The sequence below is a fragment of the Rattus norvegicus genome, chromosome 5, assembly GCF_021556685.1.
Source record: "Rattus norvegicus strain SHRSP/BbbUtx chromosome 5, alternate assembly SHRSP_T2T, whole genome shotgun sequence".
NCBI classification, from domain to species: Eukaryota; Metazoa; Chordata; class Mammalia; order Rodentia; family Muridae; genus Rattus; species Rattus norvegicus.
In genome coordinates this window covers 145285040-145304016 of record NC_141538.1, presented here as the reverse complement: position 1 = coordinate 145304016, position 18977 = coordinate 145285040, and the positions used below count along the sequence as shown (strand labels likewise).

The window sequence follows — 18977 nt, the reverse complement described above, 5'->3', positions numbered from 1 at the left end:
CTCCTGGGCATATACCCAAAAGATGTTCCAACACACAACAAAGACACATGCTCCACTATGTTCATAGCAGCCTTATTTATAATAGCCAGAAGCTGGAAAGAACCCAGATGCCCTTCAACAGAGGAATGGATACAGAAAATGTGGTACATTTACACAATGGAGTACTACTCAGCTATTAAAAACAATGGCTTCATGAAATTCTTAGGCAAATGGATGGAACTGGAAAATATCATCCTGACTGAGGTAACCCAATCACAAAAGAATACCCATGGTGCACTCACTGATAAGCAGATATTAGCCTAAAAGCTCAGAATACCCAAGATACAATTCACAGACCACATGAAGCTCAAGAAGGAAGGCCAAAGTGTGGATGCTTTAGACCTTCTTAGAGGGGGAACAAAAATATTCATGGAGGAAATATGGAGACAAAGTGTGGAGCAGAGACTGAAGGAGAGGCCATCCAGAGACTGCCCCTCCTGGGGGATCCAAGCCATATACAGCCACCAAACACAGACACTATTCTGGATGTCAAGGATACCAAGAAGTGCGTGCTGACAGGAGCCTGATATAGCTGTCTTCTGAGAGGCTCTGCCACAGCCTGACAAATATAGAGGTGGATGTAAGCAGCCAACCATTGGACTGAGTCCAGTGGAGGAGTTAAAGAAAGGACTGAAGTAGCTGAAGGGGCTTGCAACACCATAAACAAACAAACAAACAAACAAACAAACAAACAAAAAACAATATCAACCAACCAGTTCCCCCATCCCCCATCCCCGAGCTCCCAGGGACTAAACTACCAACCCAAGAGTGCACAGGGATGGACCTATGGCTCATCCAAATATGTAGCAGAGGATGGCTTTGTCAGACATCAATGGGAGGAGAGGCCCTTGGTCCTGTGAAGTCTTGTTGCCCCAGTGTAGTAGAATGTCAGGGTGGGGAGGTGGGAGTGGGTGGGTGGGTGAGGGAACACACTCAGAAGCAGGGGGAGGGGGAGGGGAAGAGCAGGTTTCTGGAGGGGAAACCGGGAAAGGGGATAACATTTAAAATGTAAATTTAAAAAATCCAATAAAAGAAAAAAAATAAATAAAAAGTGTGTATTACAAACCATCTGTAGAATCCTTAGCTGAACAGGAAAAGCATTTTACTTCTTGTGGTTGTTTCTTACTTCCCGGCTACATATTAATAAAAAGACTGTTTCATCTCCATCCCATAACGTAAGCAAGTTTTTCAGAAGCAAAGGCAGCTGTTAGGACCTCATAGCCCATTGTCCTCTTATCTACCTGCAGGACACTAAACCTTCGAGGCCTTCCAGAGCAAAAAAAAAAAAAAAAAAAAAGCCCCTTAAGGGGCTTCTCAGGGGGTCTGTGTAAATTATTATTCAGGTCTGAGCTCTCTAACACTGGAATAGAACAGTTCATTTCTGGGCAGGCAAAACCGCAGCGCCATCAGGTTAGGGCTGGCTCTCATGTCCTCACGGGTGAGAGTTTTGCCTGCATGTGTGTCCATGCACCTCCTTTGTGAAGCGTAAACAGAAGGGGTTTACAGATGTGAGCCATCAAGTAGGTTCTGGGACTCAAACCTGGGTCCTCTGGAAAAGCAGTTAGTTACTCTTAACTGCTGGGCTCTCTCTCCAGTCCCTGCATAGCAGAGGGCTTTGAAGAGCTGAAGAGGGTCAGAACTGGTGGTGGGACAGAGAGAAAGATGATGCCAGGAAGCTATGGGTTACTCTGAGACATGTGTCACCAATACATTACACTTGTTTCAACCTTCCAAATGCTGCGACCCTTTAATACAGTCTCATATCGTGGTGACTCACAAACATAAAATTATTTCATTGCTACGTCACAACTGCAATTTTGCTACTATTATGATTTGAAATGTAAACACATAAAATATCCAAGAAAAACATAATTTTAAAAATGAATTGCAATGTAAATACCGGATATGCAGGATATTGGTATTTGACCCCTGTGAAAGGGTCATTCGCCACCTTCCAGGGGTCACGACCCACTGGTTGAGAACCACTGCATTAGAAGAACTTTAAAGGGGTTGGGGATTTAGCTCAGTGGTAGAGCGCTTGCCTAGGAAGCGCAAGGCCCTGGGTTCGGTCCCCAGCTCCGAAAAAAAAGAACCAAAAAAAAAAAAAAAAAAAAGAAGAAGAACTTTAAAAATCTGCCACAGAAGGAATCTTTTTTTTTTTTTTTTTTTTATTTCTTATATATAAGTACACTGTAGCTGTCTTCAGATACACCAGAAGAGGGCATCAGATCCCATTACAGATGGTTATGAGCCACCATGTGGTTGCTGGGAATTGAACTCAGGACCTCTGGAAGAGCAGTCAGTGCTCTTAACCACTGAGCCATCTCTCCAGCCCAGAAGGAATCTTGATTAATGGAATCTACAATTAGATACAAATCCCAGAGGCTTTTCTTTCTTGTATCTCTTTAAAAAACAAAACAAACAAACAAACAGAAAAATAATCCTATTATGTTAGTGCATTACCCCGTAAACTGTGGTAGTGGTAACAGGAACAGAAGGTAGGACACTTTTAGCATGCTATGGCACCTTGTGTTCTGATCACAGTACTTAAGAGCCTGGGGCAGAGGCTAATGTAAAGCCTCATTGGTTAAAAGGAGTGGCTGCTCTTCCAGGGGTCTTGAGTTCAAATCCCTGCAACCTAGGATGGTTCAAAACCGTCTATAAGGGGATCTGATGCCCTCTTCTGGCCTGTGGATGTATATGCAGTAAAACACTCATACATTAAGTAAGTAAAATAAATTAAAATAAAATAAAAAGAGGCAGAGGTAGGAGGATTCAGAGCCCAGGCTAGTTTTAGGTGTGCAGTGAGACCATGATACCTTTCCTTTCCACATAAAGAAACAAAACAGGGGTTGGGGATTTAGCTCAGTGGTAGAGCACTTGCCTAGCAAGTACAAGGCCCTGGGTTCGGTCCCCAGCTCTGAAAAAAAGAAAAGAAAAAAAAAAAAAAAGAAAAAAAACAAAGATCAAAGAAGGTTTTCCTTTTCAGCTTGATGTGGTGTCCCAGGCCTTTAATCCCAGCACTCAGAAGGCAGAGGCGGGCGGATCTCTGAGTTTGAGGCCAGCCCGGTCTATGTGTGAGCTCCAGGACAGCCAGGGCTACATAGTGAGACCCTAAATCAAAACAAACAACAAAAAGAACGTTTTACCTTTTCAGTGTTTCTGTGGTTCAGTTTTCCACATTTTAGTGCAGATCTTTGTAAGATTTATTTATGTTATGTATGTGGATGTTTTATGTGCGTGTACACTCATCTGTACCCCACGAGAGGTCATCTGACTTCATGAGACTTCCTTTACAGATGGTTGTGAGACACTGTGTGGCTGCTGGGAATTGAACTCAGGACCTCTGGAAGAGCAGTCAGTGCTCTTTTTTTTTTTTTTTTTTAAGATTTATTTATTATATATAAGTACACTGTAGCTGTCTTCAGACACCAGAAGAGGGCATCAGATCCCATTACAGATGGTTGTGAGCCACCATGTGGTTGCTGGGATTTGAACTCAGGACCTCTGGAAGAGCAGTCAGTGCTCTTAACCGCTGAGCCATCTCTCCAGCCCCAGCCCTAGAAATTGTGAACACAGATAATCAGTAAGCAAAATGTAAACTTGTAAAATTGTCTTTAAAATATTATTTTATATTTATTTATGTATTGTGTGTGTGGCACACATGTGTATGTCATAGCTTAAGTGTGGAGGGCAGAGGATAACTTTGGGACTTGGTCCTCTCCCTGTGCTATGTGGGTTTCAAGGATCCAGCTCAGGTTGTCTGGCTTAATGACAAGTGTCTTGGTCCACTGCACGGATGGCTCAAGATGGGTTTTTTTTGTTTGTTTTTGTTTGGTTTGGTTTTTTGTTCCTTTGTTTTCTTGTTTTTCAGTCCTGGGGATTGAAAATGGAAGCTGGAGCATCACATATGTGACATAAGCACTTAATCACTGAAACTCAGTCACAGTCCCAGGACGATCTTTTTAATTCTTCTCACAATACTGGAGTTAGAATTTAAGACCTGTCGGGGTTGGGGATTTAGCTCAGTGGTAGAGCGCTTGCCTAGGAAGCGCAAGGCCCTGGGTTCGGTCCCCAGCTCCGAAAAAAAGAAAAAAAAAAAAGAATTTAAGACCTGTCTCATGCTAGCCTACACTAAGCTAGATCATCCATTTTTCTTTGTACTTTTTATTAATTTAATTATTAACTGAATAGTTATTTTTACACATATGTGTATGCCGTGTGTGTGGGTATCCTCAAAGACCAGAAGAAGGTGTTGCATCCCCTGGACCTGGAGTTACAGTTGGTCGTAAGCTACCTGCCATGGGTGCTGGGAATCGGATCTCTGGAAAAGCAGTAAATGCTCTTTTTTTAAAAAATATTTTTTTTTCTTTCCGGAGCTGAGGACCGAACCCAGGGCCTTCACGCTTGCTAGGCAAGCGCTCTACCACTGAGCTAAATCCCCAACCCCTTAAAAAATATTTTTAAAAATTTACTTATTTTATGTGTATGAGTGCCACTGTAACTGTCTTCAGACACACCGGAAGAGGGCATCGGATCCCATTACAGATGGTTGTGAGCCACTATGAGGTTGCTGGGAATTGAACTTAGGACCTCTGGTAGAGCAGTCAGTGCTCTTAGCCACTGAGCCATCTCTCTAGCCCTCAGTAAATGCTCTTAACTGCTGAGAATATTTTCAATGCACCTCACTCTGCTCCCTTTAGACAGGATCCGCATATGTAAACCTGGGTAACTTAGAAAACTCTACATAGACCATCCTGTCCTCCAACTCACAGAGACACACCCGCCTCCCTCCCAGTATTGGACTTAAAGGCCTGACCACCATGCCTAGCTCAGCTGCTGCTTTTTATGCTATACAGAATGTCACTACATTTTGTAGCGCAGACTGGCCTTGAACTTTAAATCTATCTACTTGAGTCATCCAGTTCCTCTGTATCTTTATAAATGCTTTTTTGAAGGTTTTAAAATTGTTTGTAATTTATTTGTGTGTATGTGTGTATGTGTGTGTATGTGTGTGTATTTGTGTGTACGTGTGCCCATGCGTGCCTGCGTGTCTGTAGAAAGTCTGGCAAAAATGATCTCTTTTCACCAGGTACACCGTTTTGAAAAATCCATTCCAGGGCACTCAGTCCATCTTAAGGACACCTGTGTCCTTGTGCACTGAAACACTACGGGAGCATGTTCATCCTGTATTTCCAGGTTAGACCATGGCTATTTGAGCAGACTTGGCAAGAGTGAAGACCCTGGCGGAACTTCCCTGGGTGACTCCAGTACAGGGGCTGGTGACCTGACTTGCCTTTAGATGGCCAATAAGGAAAAAGATAGAACACTTTAAAAAGGGAAGGGTAGGGGAGGGAGAGGAGGGGAAGACAGGGGAGAGGAGGGGAGAGGAGGGGAGGGAGGGGGAGGGAAGGAAGAAGAAAACAAGGTCTTGAGTTGCTCTGAGGCAGGCCTGAATTGATGACGGTCCAGGATCAGCCTTCCAAGCACCACCGGGTGGGCCCCACCTTATTTTTGTTCTTTTAGGTAACAGGCATCCTTACTGACTTTTAGTTTGTTTGATGAGATATCTATTCAAGTCTTTTTCCTTTTTCCTCAGGTACTACATAAAGAATGTAGTGCCTCGGGGTTGGGGATTTAGCTCAGTGGCCCTGGGTTCGGTCCCCAGCTCCGAAAAAAAGGAAAAAAAAAAAAGAAAGAATGTAGTACCTTGTGAATACCTAAGAAGTCTTCTCTCTCTCTCTCTCTCTCTCTCTCTCTCTCTCTCTCTCTCTCTCTCTCTCTCTCTCTCTCTCTCGTCAAGGTTTCTCTTGTAGCCTTGGTTGCCCTGGAACTGCCTCTGTAGACCAGGTTGGCCTTGGACTCTATCTGCCTCTCTGTCTCTTACGTGCTGGGATCAAAGATGTGCGCCGGCACTGACAGGCTTAGGCAAGTATTCCCCTACCAGGCTATATAGCCTTTCCCTCCTCTTCCCTCCCCTCCCCTCATCTTGACTTGTTTTTTATTACAGAATTGTAAGCTTTCATTGTTTTTGTTTGTTTGTTTGGTTGGTTGGTTTGGTTTGCTTTGTTTTAAGACAGTGCCTTACTGTGTAGCTGAGACTGGTTTAGAACCACTGTCTTCCTGCCTCCACTTTCTTTCTCTTGACTCTTGACATAGATCAGGCTGGCCTTGAACTCAGAGTTCCTCCTGCCTATGCCTCCCAAGTGTTGGGAAGAAAGATGTACCCTGCCACACAGGGCTTTGCCTCCACTTTCTTCCTGCTGTGGTTATACTGTGAACACTGCAACTGGCTTTGTGTATAGACTCCATTTAGTCTAGACATCAATTCCATATTATCTTCTACCTTTATACATGTGTGCTCCTGGCTAGTTGACAGTGTTTTGTATTAACTTGTTTTGTTTATTTTATGTGTATTAATTTTTTACCTCAATGTGTGACTGTCTGAGGGTGTCAGGTCTTGGAGTTACAGACTTGCTATGTGGGTTCTGAGATTTAATCCAGGTCCTCTGGAAGAACAGTGAGTGAGTGCTCTTAGCTGCTGAGCCATCTCTCCAACCCCAAGAGTGGTTTTTTGATTCACAAAAGTTTACATTTTGCGGAAGCTCGGTCTATCCATTTTTTTTTTTTTATTTCACTGTGCTTCAGGCAACGTAAACAGGAAATCACTGAGAAATCAAATACTTTGAAGTTTTTAATCCGTAGTTTTTCCTCTAAGAACTTTAGAGTTTTTCCCTAAGTATTTTTTTTTTTCGGAGCTGGGGACCGAACCCAGGGCCTTGCGCTTGCTAGGCAAGTGCTCTACCACTGAGCTAAATCCCCAACACCCCCTAAGTATTTTTTTATGGTATGTTCATGGGTGTATTGTCTGCCTTTATGTCTGTGCACCACATGGAAGCCTGGTGTTCACAGAGGTCAGAAGAAGGTGTTGGATCCTTTGGGACTGAACTTAGAGATACTTATGAGCTAACAGGTTCATGCTGAGAACCAAACCTTGTTTCTCTGAAAAAGCAACCAGAACTCTTATTTTTCCTAAAGATTTATTTATTTATTTATTTATTTATTTATTTATTTATTTATTTATTTAATGTATGTGAGCACACAGACACACCAGAACACCAGAAGAGGGCACCAGATCCCATTACAGATAGTTGTGAGCCACCATGTGGTTGCTGGGAATTGAACTCAGGACCTCTGGAAGAGCAGTCAGTGCTCTTAACCACTGAGCCGTCTCTCCAGCCCCAGCCAGTACTCTTAACTACTGAACCACCCTCCAGCTCTTAATTTCAAGAAGAAAAGATTTACTTTATTTTATGTGCATGAGTGTATTGTCTACATGTGTGCCATGTGTACCATGTACATAGATCCCCTGAAACCAGAGTTACGTGTAGTAAACCACCATGTAGGTAGGTGCTGGTCCTCTGCAAAAGCAACAAGTGCTCTTAACTGCTGAGCCATCTCTCCAGCCTCATAGAGTAACCTTATATTAAGGTCTTTTCCTTGGCTTAATTTTTATACATGGATAAAGTAAGGGTCCAGCTTCTCTTGTTAGCCCCTGGGTGTCCTTTTTTTTTTTTTTTTTTTTTTTTGTAAGTTGGAAAATAACTTTTATTTGTTCTAGGGCATTGGCTAGAGTCCCCTCAGAACTTCTGAAACTGCTTCTTGGTGCCAGCAGCCTTGGTGACCTTGAGCACATTGAATCGAACAGTCTTGCTCTCAGGGGCCTGCACTCTCCAACAGTGACAATGTCGCCAATCTGGACGTCCCTGAAACAGGGGGACAGGTGCACAGACATGTTCTTGTGACGCTTCTCAAAGCGGTTGGACTTTCGGATGTAATGGAGATAGTCCCGGCGGATGACAATGGTCCTCTGCATCTTCGTCTTCGTCACAACACCAGACAGGATCCGTCCGCCGGATGGGGACATTACCAGTGAAGGGGCATTTCTTTCTTTCTCTCTTTCTGTCTTTCTCTCTTTCGGAGCTGGGGACCGAACCCAGGGCCTTGCGCTTGCTAGGCAAGTGCTCTACCACTGAGCTAAATCCCCAACCCCGGCATTTCTTGTCTATGTAGGTGCCCTCGATGGCCTCCTTGGGCATCTTGAAGCCTAGACCGATGTTTTTGTAGTACCGAGGGAGTTTTTCCTTGCCAGTTTCTCCCAGCAAAACACGCTTCTTGTTTTGAAAGATTGTAGGCTGCTTTTGGTAAGCACGGTCTGTCTGAATGTCCGCCATCTTCCCGGCAGCCTGAGAAAAGGAGAGGTAGGAACACACTCCGCGGCCTTATTCACCGGGTGTCCTGTTTTCTAGTCTTTTCTTTTCTCACCAAGTGCTCCTTGCACCTCTGTCAAAAGTCTTCTGATGAGCAGCTGGGCACAATGGTTTGCCATCCCAGCACCTGGTAGGTAAAGGCGTGGGGATCACGAGTTCAAAACCCTCCTGGGCTATATAAGACCCTGTCTTTAAACATACAAGATCATCAACTGGGCATGTTCCGTCTCATTTCAGTAGTATGTCGTCTTTAGAAAACCTCAGTTGTGTCCCCAGCTCCGAAAAAAAAGAACCAAAAAAAAAAAAAAGAAAAAAGAAAACCTCAGTTGTTACCATGGTATAGTAGACTTGAAAATCTCTTCTTTAGTCACTTCCTCGCTGCACTCCCCTTTAAAATACAACTCTTATTTATTTGCGTATGTGTGTGCCTGTGTGAATTTGTGTATGCCTGCAGAGGGAAGAAGAGGGCGTCAGATCTGCTGGAGTTGGAGTGAGGCAGGGGTCGGGGGGGTGGGGGGTGGGGGCTGGGGTGGGGGGTGGGGTGGGGGGGTGGGGGTGTTTGTGACCCACCATGTGGATGATGGGAATCGAACTCAGGTCTTACCCAAGAGCAGTAAGGGTTCTAACTGCTAAACCATTTCCCCAGCCACAGGCCTCCTTTTTATTATTGTTTGAGACAGATATCATGTAGCTCAAGCTGGCTTCAGACTTGCTATGTGGGTGAGATCAGCCTTAAACTCCGGATCCTCCTGCTTCTACCCTGAGCTCCGACACTGCAGGTATGAGCCAATGACTGGCTTGATTGATGACACTATAAACAATCTTGCTTTGTTGCGTTCCTTGCTTTGGATTGTTTGCCATTAAAGAAATATAAAGATGGATTATTTTTAATATTTGGTATTTAGTATTCAACTTTACGAAATTGGTTTAATTCTTTTTCTTCTTCTTCTTTTTTGAGACAGGGTTTCTTTACGTAGCTTCTGGACGGTTTAGATTTCCACCTATATAATTATGTTGAAGGCTGAGATAATTTTACATCTTCCTCTCCAGTTTGGATGGCTTTTCCATATTTTTCTTGCTCAGTGGCTCAGTCTCATAGTTCCATTGTTATGATATATGAAAGCAGGCGTGTTGGTCTTGTTTCTCTTATTAAGGGAAAAAGTTTGGGTTGGCTGAGCATGTGTAGCCGTGGGGTGCTTACCTAGTATATACAAGCCCCTGGCTTTGATGCAGCGCTCCACAAACAAAACAGAAAAACAAAAATGCTGCCTGGGCAGTGGTGGTGCAAGCACTCAAGCGGCAGAGGCAGGTGGATCTCTGAGTTCAAGGCCAGCCTGGTCTACACAGACCAGAGAGCTCAGGACAGCCAGAACTACACAGAGAAACCTTGTCTTGAAAACACAAAGTTTTTTTTTTCTTTTTTCTTTTTTTTTTTTTTTTTTGGATCTGGAGATCGAACCCAGGGCCTTGTGCTTGCTAGGCAAGCGCTCTACCACTGAGCTAAATCCCCAACCCCCAAAACACAAAGTTTTAATTATTTATTTTTATTTTATATTTATGGGTGTTTTGTCTCTCGTAGGCAGACACCAAGTGCATGCAGTGCCTGCAAAGGCCAGAAGAGGGCGATAGAGCCTCTGGAATTTGAGATACAGATGGTTGTCAGCTGCAATGCAGATTCTGGGAACTGAACCCAGATCCTCTTGAAGAACGGCCAGTGCTCTTTTAAAGGCTAAGCCATCTCTGCAGCCTCCTGTGGGTATGTTTCTATCAAGAATATTGAATTTCTGAGCTGGAGAGATGGCTCAATGGTTGAGAATGCTGACTGCTCTTCCAGAGGTCCTGAGTTCAAATCTCAGCAACCCCATGGTGGCTCACAACCGTCTACAATGTGATCTGATGCCCTCTTCTGGTGTGTCTGAAGACAGCGATGGTGTACTTATATACATTAAATAAATAAATCTTTTTAAAAAAGTATATGGCATTGCCTTATCTTAAAGTATTGTTCCTTAAGAAAAAGCATGAAGGTTTTCATATATATATATATGTATATATATGTGTATATATATGTGTATATATATATGTGTGTGTGTGTGTATATATATATATATATACACCTCATTGTGTTTCTTACCTCAACTCTTAGTTGCCGGGAACAGCAACCGGGACCCGGTGTTGCTTCTCTCATCCTCGCCTTCTAACCCGTAGCTATCATGTGTGAGTGCATCTCCAACCATGATGGCCAGGCTGGTGTCCAGATCAGTAATGCCTGCTGGAAACTCTACTACCTGGAACATGGCATCCAGCCTGATGGCCGGATGCCAAGCGACAAGCATTGGGGGAGGAGATGACTCCTTCAACACCTTCTTCAGTGAGACAGGAGCTGGCAAGCACGTGCCCCGGGCAGTGCTCCTAGACCTGGAACCCACAGTTATTGATGAAGTTTGCACTGGCACCTAACGCCAGCTCTTCCACCCAGAGCAGCTCATCACAGGCAAGGAAGATGCTGCCAATAACTGTGCCCATGGCCACTACACCATTGGCAATGAGATCATTGACCTTGTCTTGGACAGAATTCGCAAGCTGGCTGGCCAGTTCACAGGTCTCCAGGGCTTTTTGGTTTTCCACAGCTTTGGTGGGGGAACCAGCTCTGGGTTCACCTCGCTGCTGATGGAGCGGCTCTCTGTCGATTACAGGAAGGAGTCCAAGCTGGTGTTTTCCATTTACCCAGCCCCCCGGGTTTCCACTGCTGTGGTTGAGCCCTACAATTCCATCCTCACCACCCACACCACCCTGGAGCCCTCTGATTGTTCCTTCATGGTAGTCAATGAGGCCATCTCTGACATCTGTCGTAGAAACCTCGACTTGGAGTGCTCAACCTACACTAACCTTAACCGCCTTACTAGCCAGATTGTGTCTTCCATCACTGCTTCCCTCAGATTTGATGGGGCCCTGAATGTTGATCTGACAGAATTCCAGACCAAGCTGGTGCCCTACCCTCGTATCCACTTCCCTCTGGCCACTTATGCCCCTGCCATCTCTGTTGAGAAAGCCTACCATGAGCAGCTTTCTGTAGAGAGATCACCAATGCCTGCTTTGAGCCAGCCAACCAGATGTGACTCTTGCCATGGTAAATACATGGCCCGCTGCCTGCTATGCCATGATGATGTGATTCCCAAAGATGTCAATGCCTCCATTGCTACCATCAAGACCAAGCACAGCAACCAGTTTGTGGACTGGTGCCCCACTGGCTTCAAGTTGGTGACCTGGCCAAGGTCCAGAGAGCCGAGTGCATGTTGAGCAATACTACAGCCGTTACTGAGGCCTGGGCTCGCCTAGAATCACAAGTTTGATCTGATGTATGCCAAGAGTGCCTTCGTACACTGGTATGTGAGTGAGGGCATGGGAGTGGTTCTCTGAGGTCAGTGAGGACACGGCTGCCCTAGAGAAGGATTATGAGGAGGTTGGTGTGGGTTCTGTGGAAGGCGAGGGTGAGGAAGAAGGAGAGGAATGCTAGTTCATTCATTCAGCCCCAGTATCATGCCAAACTCAAAACTCCAGCTCCAGCACTAGCCGCAGGCATTGATGCTTCTGAGCTGTTCTATTCTGTGGTCATGTGTGATCATGTCTTCTCCATGTGTACCTCTAAGTTTCCCATGATGCCTCCAAGTAAAAGCTTTAACAAAAGAACAAGAAGAAAAAAAGAATATTGAATTTCACCAAATGATTTTTAATACATTAATTAAGATCCTGGAACTGAATTTCCTTTTCTTCTGTTAATGTGGTAACACGGCCTCATTTTTCTGTTCTTTTTTTGAAGATTTATTTATTTACTTTACATATGAGAACACTGTAGCTGTCTTCGGATACAGCAGAGGAAGGCTTCGGATCCCGTTACAGATGGTTGTGAGCCACCCTGTGGTTGCTGGGAATTGAACTCAGGACCTCTGGAAGAGCAGTCAGTGCTCTTACCCACTGAGCCGTCTCTCTAGCCCCTGGGAATTGTTCTTTCTCATCAACTTTTTGGAAGAGTTTTGAACAGAGTTGGTAATAATTCTGTGTTTTATGACATTCGCTAGAGAAGACATGTAGTTTTGAACTTGGTTGAATTGTATGTTGAAATGTATGTGTATTCGTGTGTGCGTATACAGGCATAAACACAGAGGATTGTGGGATGATGTCACAGGCGAAGGCAGGTACAAGATAGAACGAGGCCTGTCATTGGACGAGAAGGAAGGATGGGCGGGAGAAAAGTTTTAGAGCGTGGAGGAGACTGGAACGAGGCGGGAGAAGCAGCTGAGAGAACATGGAGGCTGATGTTAAGATTCCTCTCTCTGGGTTGGGGATTTAGCTCAGTGGTAGAGCGCTTGCCTAGCAACCGCAAGGCCCTGGGTTCGGTCCCCAGCTCCGAAAAAAGAAAAAAAAAAAGGTTCCTTTCTGCACATTTATAGGTCGTTATGAATATACTTAAGGGATGGATGTGTACAGGGCTTTGTGTGTCTAGGTGGACAATTATATCTTATCAATCAGTTGTAAGTCAATTGTGTGGATGTTTTGTACATTGAACATTTAACACCTAAATCTGGTTCTTGGGTTTCAGTTTGCTGACTAACGATATCGCTGAGTGCTGGGAGTGTGAACAGAGTTTGTGACAGGAAGCCGTGCTAGTCTGTAGACTGCTTGGGGCTAGCATGGTGTGGGGTCATGCTAGCACGGCCCGCGGAACGCTAAGTGAGCCTCAGGCGTGGTAACAACCACCAAGGGGACGGTGTGTGAAAGCGGTAACAGAGAAGAGCGTGCGGATCCTCGGGAGTGGGAACTCGCGGGAACCAGGACAAGTGTCGTCATTTATAATTTTACAGCAACGTTTCCTGTTTGTTTGTTTGTTTGTTTGTCAAGACAGGGTTTTTCTATGTAGCCCTGGGTATCCTGGAACGCAATTTGTGGACCAGGCTGCCCTTGAACTCACTTAGATCCACTTGCTTCTGCCTCCCAAATGCTGAGACTAATGGAAAGTGCCACCACACCTAGCTTCATAGTTTCAGTTTTGTAAAACTGGCAGAGCTTTGTGACCTGACCTCTTTGTTCCCAGAAATAACTCTGAGACCTAATTATGTTTCTGAATAAATGCTCAGGCCATAAGCTTGGACCTGTTCCCTGACTACCTTATAACTTTATTGTCTTATTTATTCTAGTCTAAGTCCTGTCACCAGGTTGGTTACCTAGTCGTCAGTTTTACTCAACTGTCTTCCTCTATGTCTAGGTGAATCTCCCCCGAGTCTGACTCAATCCCAGAATCTCTCTCTCTCTCTCTCTCTCTCTCTCTCTCTCTCTCTCTCTCTCTCTCTATCTCTCTCTATCTCTATCTCTCTTAGATGTTCCACCTTCTAATCCTGCCTGGCCTCATTGGCCAACCAATGATTTATTTTATGTGTATGAGTACACTGTAGCTGTCTTCAGACACATCAGAAGAGGGGATTGGATCCCATTACAGATGGTTGTGAGCCACCCTGTGGTTGCTGGGATTTGAACTCAGGACCTCTGGAAGAGCAGTCAGTGCTCTTAACCACTGAGCCATCTCTCCAGCCCCCGACCAGCTTTTTATTGACAGGTGATGCTTCCATTCAGTAGAAGAGAGTCTTTCTACATTCCCCCCTTTTAGTCCAATGAAAAGCTCTTCTTCTTTCAATAGTAAACTAGAAACAATAATAGCAATTATACAAAACTGTCAAGAGTGGGTTGGGGATTTAGCTCAGTGGTAGAGCGCTTGCCTAGTAAACGCAAGGCCCTGGGTTCGGTCCCCAGCTCCAAAAAAAAAAAAAAAAAAAAAAAAAAAAAGAGTTCTCCATGTTATAGGAGCATCCATCTTCAACCCTCTGGCCCGGAATGTCTGACAGACTTTTCTGGAAGCAGGAATTATGAAGGACTGCTTACCCTAACTTGGCAATGCTCAACAATTGACTTCCCTCCATCCAAAATGTTTGCCCATTTTGGACAGTATCCTGCCAGCAGTTGTAGCAAGGGCAGTTTCTTGCCCAGTAGCTAGCATGCCATGTCTCATTGTCATAAAAGCCTTTTAACAAGAAAACATTGTTATACTGCTATATTCTGTGGATCTCTGAGGTTTTTGAAGACTCTCTCTCTCTCTCTCTCTCTCTCTCTCTCTCTCTCTCGTATATCTGAATTGGCAAACATTGCTTCATTGCTTGTTTTTATTTACTATCTGATCAACCTTTCAAACATACTTCAATAACAAACTAGACTAGTATCTCACGTACCATAAGTTTGATTAACTATTAACTTCCATTTCTAAATTATCCTAAACAGTTTGTAAACAGCCTTTCTAGAACTTAAGGCAAAAGCATGTCTAAATTCTGAATATGTATCAATAGTATGGTGTGTCAACAAGTACATACATCTTAATTCTTTAAACACTACAAAATGAAACATATAGTCTATTATTTTATGACATTATTCTAAAGTAATGTCAAACATAATTTGTATTCTTGATTCAATGTATTGCATCTTTGTAGTTGCCATTTTAATTCCTCAAGTCTTTGTGGATTTTTCTCACCTGAACTACCCTGTTTGCTGTTATTTTAGGTTCCAGATTAGAGTCTTCTGAAGATTCTTCGCTCTGATTTAAAGCATCCTCTAGCCTCCCTCTTCTGTCCTCCAATATAGCATTCCGTCTTTCAGTTTTTTCTTTCTCTAAACCTGCTTTATTCTGATCTTTCTTTCTTTCTTTTTTTTTTTCTTTTTTCTTTTTTCTTTTTTTTTTTTTTCCCGGAGCTGGGTACTGAACCCAGGGCCTTGCGCTTGCTAGGCAAGCGCTCTACCACTGAGCTAAATCCCCAACCCTATTCTGATCTTTCTTAAAGAGGATTGTGATGGTTTGCATATGCTTGGCCCAGGAAGTGGCACTATTAAAAGGTGAAGCTTTGTTGGAGGAAGTGTGTCACTATGGTAGGGTTGGTCTTGGAGACCCTCCTCCTAGATGCCTGAGGATGCCAAGTCTGTTCCTGGCTTCCTTCAGATGAAGATGTAGAACTCTCAGTTCCTCCTGCACCATGCCTGCCTGGATAATACTGGACTGAACCTCTGAATCTGTAAGCCAGTCCCAAGTAAATGTTGTCCTTTATAAGACTTGCCTTGGTCATGGTGTCTGTTCACAGCAGTAAAACCCTAACTAAGACAAGGATATACAAAATTGTAATCATTATTGAACATATGATTTTTATCTTGATAATTGGAACAAAAGTATATAGGGTCTATGGTGCCCTCTGTCGTTGCATTTTTCTTATTTAAAAAGATTTATTTAGGGTTGGCGAGATGGCTCAGTGGTTAAGAGCACTGACTGCTCTTCCAGAGGTCCTGAGTTCAATTCCCAGCAATTACATGGTGGCTCACAACCATCTGTAATGGGATCCGATGCCCTCTTCTAGTGTGTTTGAAGGCAGCATACTCATATACATAAAGTAAATCTTAAAAAAAAGGAAAAAATTATTTATTTATTTTACTTATAGCACATGGGGACTGAAACCAAGGAGGAAGAAAAGAGGTACAGGCTAAAGGAGAGACAAGCCTATTCAGCCAGGGCATCATCACTGGAAATCTATAGAAAACAAAGTGATTGTCTCATTTAAAGAACTAGAAAATGATTCTACCTACAACCTACTTCTTTCTTGCCTCACATAAAAGCTACTTCTCAGGAAAAGCTGGTAGGAATCCTTAAGGTATAATATTTGGTATTTATTTTACTTATATAAGTACACTGTAGCTGTCTTCAGACACAATAGAGAGGGCATTGGATCCCATTACAGATGATTGTGAGCCACCATGTAGTTGCTGGGAATTGAACTCAGGACCTATAGAAGAGCATTTAGTGCTCTTAATGGCTGAGCCATCTCTCCAGCCCCCTTTCTCCATTTTTTAACATAGAAAATATTTTCTTTTTAACCTCTAACTCACTCCTTAAGGACTTTATTTTCTTATTTTCTTATCTTTTTAAAGATTTATTTATTTTTTTTTTAAGATTTATTTTATTATATATAAGTACACTGTAGCTGTCTTCAGACACACCAGAAGAGGGCATCGGATCTCTTTACAGATGGTTGTGAGCCACCATGTGGTTGCTGGGAATTGAACTCATGACCTCTGGAAGAACAGTCGGGTGTTCTTAACCACTGAGCCATCTCTCCAGCCCCCAAGATTTATTTATTTATTATATATAAGTACACTGTAGCTGTCTTCAGACATATCAGAAGAGGGCATCAGATCTCATTACAGATGGTTGTGAGCCACCATGTGGTTGCTGGGAATTGAACTCATGACCTCTGGAAGAACAGTCGGGTGTTCTTAACCACTGAGCCATCTCTCCAGCCCCCAAGATTTATTTATTTATTATATATAAGTACACTGTAGCTGTCTTCAGACATATCAGAAGAGGGCATCAGATCTCATTACAGATGGTTGTGAGCCACCATGTGGTTGCTGGGAATTGAACTCAGGACCTTTGGAAGAGCAGTCAGTGCTCTTAACCACTGAGCCATTTCTCCAGCCCTATTTTCTTATTTTCAAACTAAGTATCTCTATGCTTTTTAAAAAATGTTGTTTCTTTTCTCTTTTATTGTTTTCAAACTCAGTACCTTAGCAGTTCAGAAGTTTAGGCCTTTTCAGTCCCCCCACAGCTCTGGGAAAATGTGCGCGCTGACCTTTCCTGTTTTCGGGCAGAAGCTGCTGTGATCCCTTCTGTGAAAATCTAGCTTCATGAGTGTGCACAGCAGCCGGTAGCCAAGCCTATCCGACCCGGCTCTGGGAAGGTGTTTGCCTGCGGGGCAGCTTGTCTTCTACGAGCTGCAGACTGGCCTCTGCTCTCCCCAGCGCTGGTTGTGCTGTGCCACAGGGGTTAGGGGCCAATACCTGACCTTTCTGTGGTTTCCCTCTCCTGGTCTGGGGAACCATTTTCCACCCCTAATTTCTTTCTCAGTTTCTAAACTTGGATTTTTAGCTAAATTTGGATTACATGCTCACTATTTGTAACTGTGAGTTTTTCACCTGACTTCTTTGTTCCCTGAAATACCAACTCTCAGATCTAATTATATTTATGAATAAAGGCTTAGGCCATAAGCTTGGGCCTGTTTCTGGCTAGCTCATAACTTAAGCTCATAACTTATCCCATTTATTCTAGTTCTGCAACATGGCTGGTCTCCTGGTCCTCAGTTTCACGAGACCATCTTTCTCTGCATCCAGGGGAAACTCCTTATGCCTTACTCGACCTCACAGTTCCTCTCTCCCTGCCAGATGTCCCACCTTCTAATCTTGCCTCAGCTCAGTAGCCAGTCAGCTTCTTAACGACAGGTGACACTTCTATTCAGTACACGAGATTCTCTTAATTTATTGTTTTAGATATTTGTGTCTTCTCTCTTTTAACATTTATTTATTTATCATGTAGCTTTTCTGCCTGCATGTATGCCTACAGGCCAGAAGAGGGTACCAGACCTGATTATAGATGGTTGTGAACCACCATGTGGTTGCTGGGAATTGAACTTGGGACCTCTGGAAGAGCAGTCAGTGCTCTTAGCCTCTGAGCCATCTCTCCAGACCCCGTGTCTTCTCTCTTTTATTTAGTCTTATCTAGCTACTATTTTTTTTTTGTGAATTTTTGTTTTATTTTTAGTTTTGGTAATTGAACTTAGATCCTTGTGCCTGCTAAGTTTTCATATTTTCACTAAGTTATGGCCCCAACCCCTCGGTATTGGTGGTTTTGGTGATCTTTTTCAAAGACAATTCTAGCATGATAAGGCACACCCATAACCCCAGCACTCCTTAGGTTGAGATGGGGGCTCAGTTAAGCTAAAGGGTTGGAGATCATGGAGCTAGAGAGATGGTTCGGTGCTTAAGAGTACTTGGTACTTTGGAAGACAACCACAGTTCAGTTCCCAGCACCCATGTCAGGCGGCTCATGACCACCTGTAACCCTTGGTCCAGAGGATCTGACGCCTTTGGCCTCCAAGGGTTCCTGCACTCACACACCCGCATACAGACCTATGTGTCTTAGTTAGGGTTTCCATTGCTGTAAGGAGACACAATAACGGAGGCAACTCTTATAAAGGACATTTAATTGGGGTTGACTTACAGGTTCTGGTGTTCGGTTCACTATCATCACTGTAGGAAGCATAGCATTATCTAGGTAGGCATGGTGCTGGAGGAGCTGAGAGTCCTACATCTTGTTCCGAAGGCCACTAGGAGGAGGCAGCCTCCCGATCTGCTAGGGGAGGGCTCACAGTCCACCCCCGAAGTGACACACTTCCTCCAACAAGGCCACACCTACTCCAACAAGGTCATACTTCCTAATAGTGCCCCTCTCTGAGGCAAGCATATTCAAACCACCACACTATGTATAATTAAAAATAATAAAAATGAATTTTAAAAATTAAAAAGTTTGGGGCTGGGGATTTAGCTCAGTGGTAGAGCGCTTACCTAGGAAGCGCAAGGCCCTGGGTTCGGTCCCCAGCTCCGAAAAAAAGAACCAAAAAAAAAAAAAAATTAAAAAGTTAGAGACTCACTAAGGTACCAAAGTAAAAACTGTCTCAAAACAAGGTAAGGCAGAAAGATGCAAAAATAGTTGGTTTCATATTCTCTTCCTCCCTGCTCCTCCACTCTGCTCTC

The 18977-nt window shown here is 43.7% G+C and overlaps 2 pseudogenes; one reads left to right on the top strand and one right to left on the bottom strand.

The window, feature by feature from the left end:
* Positions 1–7664: 7664 nt before the first annotated feature.
* Positions 7665–8294, bottom strand: Rps11-ps5 (ribosomal protein S11, pseudogene 5; annotated as a pseudogene).
* A 2225-nt stretch (positions 8295–10519) lies between these two features.
* Positions 10520–11823, top strand: Tuba1b-ps13 (tubulin, alpha 1B, pseudogene 13; annotated as a pseudogene).
* Positions 11824–18977: the final 7154 nt, after the last annotated feature.